General features: G+C 46.9%; 1 pseudogene; it reads left to right on the plus strand.

The window, feature by feature from the left end:
- Positions 1-4,529: 4,529 nt before the first annotated feature.
- On the plus strand, positions 4,530-5,447 carry LOC105509804 (annotated as a pseudogene).
- Positions 5,448-7,330: the final 1,883 nt, after the last annotated feature.

Raw genomic sequence — 7,330 nt, forward strand, 5'->3', positions numbered from 1 at the left:
GGATGCCTCAAAAGCTGGTTCCAGCCAAGTGCAGTGGCACATTTATGTAGTCCCAGCTTCTCAGAAGGCTGAGGCAGGAGGCTCACTTGAGGTCAGGAATTCAAGTTCAGCTTGGGCAATATAGCAAGACACTGCCTCTTAAAAAAATAAATATAAAAATTTAAAAAGGCTAGTTAACTTCTGTCAAGCAGCCTGAGGTCAGATCAGCATTCCAATCCCTTCCAGCTTCACGTCTTGCATTTTACCCATTTGGCCTCTTAGCTGGGACTCTCTGGGTGACACAGAGAGCAGATTTGGCCTCAGGAGTTGCAACAGGTTCACATGAGAGCCCCAGAGGCTACCAAAGAGAGAAGAAAGAAACCAGTCAGGCTGGTCAGATAAAAAAAACACTCCTACTGTTAATCCCCCCACCTCCATCCTCCGACCCCCAATTAAAAGACTTAAGGCACAACCACCAAAACATAGGCACTTACCTTTCTCGTGTCACTAAAGTTGGAGCCACAAAGGCCAGAGCTAGCTCCCCTGGTGATGGAAGCCTCTTCCATTCCCTCCTCCCAGGATGCCATTGCCCTTCTGTAACATCTGTTTCCTCACCCTCCTAGAGCTTCCCTGACTACTTGGATGATGTCACGCCCTCACAACAACCTCTGAGATTCATGGTACCCCCAAATTCACCTGTAGAAAGATGGGTTCTATTGGGGAAAGTCCCTAGAGTGATTTATGCATATACCTGCTTATTGTTGGCTATACCTTTAAATGAGTTTAAAAGATCTGGGACTGCCCTTCTGGGATTAGGCAAAATTCTCCATGGACTTGTTGATTAATCAGAAACCAGAACAAGAACAAGGCTTTCTTCATCACCATGAAAACACAAGTGGAAAAACACCCTCTTCGTTTTTGTTTTTGTTTTTGTTTTTGTTTTTGTTTTTGTTTTTGAGATGGAGTCTTGCTCTGTTACCCAGGCTGGAGTGCAGTGTCACGATCTCGGCTCACTGCATCCTCCGCCTCCCAGGTTCAAGCTACCCTCTTCATTTTATCTGTTTCATCTCCTCCTTATTCCATGAGAGTTAGCTTAATCCTGCATCCACCAGCCACACTTAATGGCCCTCGCTCACTTCTGAATGCCAAAACCATGATCATTCTGAACCAGATTCCAAGGTGACAAAGAGTTGTATTGCTTTCTTCAGCAGTTATCCCATTCTTGGGATTTTTTTTTACCTTTCTGCTTGTATAACACTCATCACCCAGATTATAATGTCCTAGGAGATTTTTTAAAAATCGACCCCAGTTTCTAATGACAGCCTAGTATAATTGCTACACCATAAAATTCCCCATTCAGCAACTATGTACTGGGTACCAATATGTACCAGGCACTGGCCAGGCATGGTGGCCCATGCCTGTAATCCCAGCACTTTGGGTGGCTGTGGTGGGTGGATCACGCGGTCAGGAGATCAAGGCCATCCTGGCTAACATGGTGAAACCCCATCTCTACTAAAAATACAAAAATTAGCTGGGCGTGGTGGCGGGCACCTGTAGTCCCAGCTACTCAGGAGGCTGAGGCAGGAGAATGGCGTGAACCCGGGAGGCAGAGCTTGCAGTGAACCGAGATCATGCCACTGCACTCCAGCCTGGGCGACAGTGTGAGACTCCATCTCAAAAAAAAAAAAAAAAAATTACGTACCAGCCACTGTACCCAATGCTGGGGAATAGTAATAAGACATGACAGGCATGACCATAAGCATTTTACAGTTATTAACTCATATAATCCTCACATCAACATTCCACTTCAAAGGTGGAAAAATAAGCTGAGAAGTAAGAAGAAGGATGGGGTTTGAGTGCAGACCATCTAGGTCCAGAGCCCATGCTTATAACCATTCCTATCATGAATGAAGAAGTATGTTCAGAGTTGAGCCTGGAAGAGTGTGGTCTGTAAAGTGTGACTAATAGAAACCTATCCTATATGGATGTTCATTCAGATGAACAGATGTTTATTGTTCCCCAGTTGTATTTCAGATGCTGATATGCCCTGGGGAACACAGCACTAAACAGGAGGGAACAGGTCTCTGCCCTCAAGTAGCTTACCTTCTAAACAGGGGAGAAAGACAGTACAAAATAATTGCAAATTCTAATAAGTGCTGAAAACACGAAACAGAAACCAGTATGGGAGAGAGGCTGTTGGAAGAAAGAAGGCATTGGGTAAGACCAACCCAATGAGGTGACCTGTGAGCTGAATCCTGAATACCAAGAATGCTAGAGAGAACCACGGAAAGTCTGGAGGAAGAGGAATTCTAGGCAGAGGGACCGGAACTTGGGGGCAGCATGGTGTGTAGGTGTAGTGAGAAGCCCCAGATAACTGCTCTGTGAAAGATTCTCCCCGGGGCCTGAAAGCTTGAAGGAATGAGTAACTCCTCCCTTCTCAGGCCCAGTCCCAAGGCAAAAGGCCACTTGCGCCAGCAGTATGTGTCAGCAAGATAGCAGAAGCAGGAAAAGGGCCGGCCAGAAGATACCTACCCTGGCCGGAAGACACCTACCCTGGCTGGAAGACACGTAACCCCAAAGATCAAGAAAAAGGCCACCCAGATACCACGTAGCAGTTACGCCAGACTGGGACACTTCCTGTTTACAGGAGACTATAAAACTCCTGCCCCATCCTCACTTGGGGCTGATGCCATTTTAGGCCTCAGCCCACCTGCACCCAGGGGCTCATTAAAACAGCGTGTTGCTCCTCACCACCTTGTGTTGTCTGTTGGCGTGCTCCCAGGTTTCGGCACCCGATGAAAGTTCTTGTATCGGTTCAAACCCCGAGGGCACGCCAACAGACAACACGAGGCAGTGTGGAGCAACACGCTGTTTTAATGAGCCCCTGGGTGCAGGTGGGCTGAGGCCTAAAATGGCATCAGCCGCAAGTGAGGACGGGGCAGGGGTTTTCCACTCCTCCTAGGCACCACCTCCCAAAAAGCTGAACTCATTGCTCTCACTCAAGCTCTCACTCTAGCAGCTGGACAACAAATTAACATATATTTGGATTCTCGTTATGCATTCCATATAGTACACTCACACTCATCTATCTGGAAAGAACGAGGTTTCCTAACTGCAAAAAACATTCCCATCATAAATGGCTCTCTCATCAGCAAGCTCCTTCAAGCTACCAGGCTCCCACAGAAAGTTGCCATCATTCACTGCAGGGGCCACCAAACCCCAGACAATCCTGTATTGGCCGGAAATGCTTTAGCAGATCAGGTAGCCAAACAAGTAGCTCTACAACCTGTACAAGGCCAGTTTCTGTCCCTGTCCTCGTTCTCTCCTCTTTACTCCTCAGAAGAAAAGGAAGACTTCCAGGCCCAGACCCTCCAAAAGCAAGGACCACGGTATGTCAAGGAAGGGCACTTCGTTCTTCCTCACTCTCAAACAATTCCTATCCTCCAAGTCTCCACAACTCTTCATGTCGTTACAAACCTCTCTTAAAACTTCTCTGCCCTATTCTCACTTGTTCTCACCTTTCCAGCTGTGTCTGAGTGATTTTCCAGTCCTGCTCTATCTGCCACTCAGTGTCACCCCCGGGTTCCCTCCAGCCACTGCCTTTTCCTACCCACCAAGCCCAGGGCCAGATACCCGGGCAAGATTGGCAAGTAGACTTCACTCACATGCCGCCCGATAAACGGCTCTGCTATCTTCTAGTCTTTGTACTTTCTCCAGGTGGGTAGAAATATTCCCAATAACTTCAGAAGGTGCAAATATCGTCACACAAACTCTCATCATGCCTATAATTTCCCGTTTCGGACTCCCAACATCCATCCAGTCTGATAACGGGCCTGCCTTCATCAGCCAAATTACCTAAGGCGTCTCTACATCCTGAGGAATAAAGTGGGTTCTCCACACACCTTACAGGCCTCAATCTTCAGGCAAAGTTGAAAAGGTCTACTCTGTCCTTAAAGCCCAACTCACTAAGCTAGCTCTAGAAACCTGTCAGTCATGGACAAGAAATCTCCCTGTCGCCCTCATGGGACTCTGCGCAACACCAAAAGCACCCTCTTTTTATAGTCCCTTTGAAATCATGTATGGCCGAACTTTTGTCTTAGGGCCTTCATCCTCCCCAGACTCTGAGCCACTCAGGAATTACCTCCCCTCCGTAATCCAGACACGGTCTTTCATCTGTTAAGCAGCAAATGAGGCAATGCCTCTCCTGGTCGACACCTCCTTGTCCTCTCAACATAACTGTCTTGCAGGCACAGAGGTGTTCATCTGCCAATCCAACCCTCACAAAAAGCTATGATTGAAGTGGACAGGCCCCTGCACTGTGATACTCAGCATGCCAACTGTAGTGAGAGTCCAAGGACTCCCCCACTGGATCCATCACACCAGGGTTAAACTCATCCTGAAGGCTACGTCTTCCTCCAAAACATTAACAGTTAAGTGGTCATCAAGCACAATTTCTCCTACCACGCTGAAATTAACCAAAAAACTTTCTTAAAACCAAAAACCCCCTAGAAAGCATAAACATAGGGAAGACTAATTACCTGCTTCCAGAAATGGCCTGTATCTACCCAACCACTTGCTGTGCCTCACTTCCAACCAAAAGTCTTTTTTTTTTTTCTTTTCTTGAGACGGAGTCTCACCCTGTTGCCCAGTCTGGAATGCAATGCTGCTATCTTGGCTCACTGCAACTTCCACCTCCCAGGTTCAAGCAATTCTACTGCCTCAGCCTCCCTAGTAGTTGGGATTACAGGCGTGCACCACCACGCCAGGCTAATTTTTTGTATCTTTAGTAGAGATGGGGTTTCACCATGTTGGCCAGACTGGTCTTGAACTCCTGACCTCGTGTTCCACCTGCCTCCGCCTCCCAAAGTGCTGGGATTACAGGTGTGAACCACCGCGCCTGACCCCAACCAAAAGCCTTAATACAGGAATATCCCTCATCACAATCCTAATGCTGTCAGTAGCCACCCTGCTGTCCACAGCAGCCCTTCAAGTTGCCATGAGTGTTATCAGTCTTTCTACTATGGAGGAAAAAATGCAACAGTCCTTTACTTACCATACCCATATAGAAAGATCCTGCTATGGAACCTTAGTTGAAAAATGTGTTGAATCAGGGAAAAGTTATTATAAAGTAAAAAATCTAGGAGTATCTGGCAGTCGTAATGGGGTTATATGCCCCAAAGGGAAGCAGTGGCTTTGCTTCACCAAAATTGGACACCGGGGAGTAAACACTTAAGTGCTAGAGGACATAAAGAGAGAACAGTTTATAGCCAAAGCAAAAGCAAAAGCCAACAACTATCACCCAAAACCACCCATAGTATTTCCATCCCTGTATTAAAAAAACTACGAGCAGACATATCCCTTCCCAAGCCCAGAAAAACCTGTTTGTAGATCTAGGAGAATGCATCGTGCTTACCATGAATGTGTCCAATTGCTGGGTATGCAGGGGAGCCCGTATGAGTGAACAGTGACCATGGTATGGGATAGACATTCCCCCTTACTAATATCCCAAAACTACAGCCTCACTTTCACTCCTCAGGAATGCCCGCAGTCCTGGACACTTACCAACCCAGTAAGAGGGATGGTGTGCATATCCTACAAGTGGACTAATAAAACCCATTGCATTGTAGGTGAAAGCACTTGTCACCGAACCCTAACGGTCAACGCCTCCACAGCCAAGTGGTGGCCAAGGTTACCCCACAGAGCCTGGTCTCTCTCTAACTTAAGCTACCTCAATTGTGTTCCGTCAAAAAGGGCCTGGAACTGTACAAATACCACTAACCCTTATGCCACATACCCCCACCTAAGTGCACTATGGGACAATCCTATGAACACCATCCTACAATGGATTGCCCCAATGGATTCTTTTTTTGTTTTGTTTTGAGACGGAGTCTTGCTCTGTCGCCCAGGCTGGAGTGCAGTGGCCAGATCTCAGCTCACTGCAAGCTCCGCCTCCCGGGTTCACGCCATTCTCCTGCCTCAGCCTCCAAAGTAGCTGAGACTACAGGCGCCCGCCACCTCGCCCAGCTAGTTTTTTGTATTTTTTTTTAGTAGAGATGGGGTTTCACCATGTTTGCCAGGATGGTCTCGATCTCCTGACCTCGTGATCCGCCCGTCTTGGCCTCCCAAAGTGCTGGGATTACAGGCTTGAGCCACCGCGCCCGGCCCCCGATGGATTCTTTGGATATGTGGAACCCAAGCTTACTCATGGCCACCTTATCACTGGCAAGGTACTTGCTTCCTAGGCACAATTAAACCTGACTACTGACTTGGCGAATGCATAAGGTGGGAGTGTTGTGCAAAGGAAGAAGACTTGCTAAACCTTTTAAGGGTGAGGAGGACTTGGATTGAAGAACAGCATGACAAAAGGCATGGATGTGGGAAAGACAAGAGAAAGGTAGTCCTAGCTGGATTCGAGGGTTTGTCTGGGAAGGCCAGGATGTACCATTCCTAGTGACTCCCAACAGGTCAGTCAGTAGCCACTCTCAAGTCACTGTAGAGCCAAAGTTTTGGTGGCAGGGTCAGCTTTCATGATACAAATACTCAGCAAACTAGTAAAGAAAGAAAGTTGGTCAGGCACAGTGACTCACACTTGTAATCACACACTTTGGGAGGCCGAGGCGGGCAGATTACTTGATGTCAGGAGTTTGAGACCAGCCTGGCCAACATGGGGAAACCCCATCTCTACCAAAAATACAAAAAATTAGCCAGGCATGGTGGTGTGCACCTGTAATCCCAGCTACTCATGAGGCTGAGGCAGGAGAATCCCTTGAACCCAGGAGGTGGAGGTTGTAGTGAGCTGACATTGTGCCACTGCACTCCAGCCTGGGCAACAGAGCGAGACTCCCTCTCAAAAAAAAAAAAAGGAAAAGAAAAGAAAGAAAGAAAGAAACTTATTTAGTCTGAAAAGTGCATTTATATAAAACCCACAGCTAAATCATACTCAATGATGAAATACTGAAACCTTTGTACCCTTTCTCTATAAGACCACAATAAGACAAGATGCTCACTTTCACCACTGTTATTTAATATTGTACTGCAAGTTCTAGCCAGAGCAATTAGGCAAGAAAAAAAAAAAGGCATCTGAATTCGCCTTTTCATGAGAAAAGCACTCAACAAACAAGGAATAGAAGAAACATAATAAAGATTGTATATGAAAAAATTCATAGCTAATGTCATGTTTAAGTATAAAACTTGAAACTGTTTCCTCTAAGATCAGAAACAAGACAAGGATGCCAACTTTTTTTTTTTTTGGAGACGAAGTCTCGCTCTGTCGCCCAGGCTGGAGTGCAGTGGCCGGATCTCAGCTCACTGCAAGCTCCGCCTCCCGGGTTCACACCATTCTCCTGCCTCA

Source organism: Colobus angolensis, unplaced genomic scaffold, assembly GCF_000951035.1.
Source record: "Colobus angolensis palliatus isolate OR3802 unplaced genomic scaffold, Cang.pa_1.0 Scaffold18, whole genome shotgun sequence".
NCBI classification, from domain to species: domain Eukaryota; kingdom Metazoa; phylum Chordata; class Mammalia; order Primates; family Cercopithecidae; genus Colobus; species Colobus angolensis.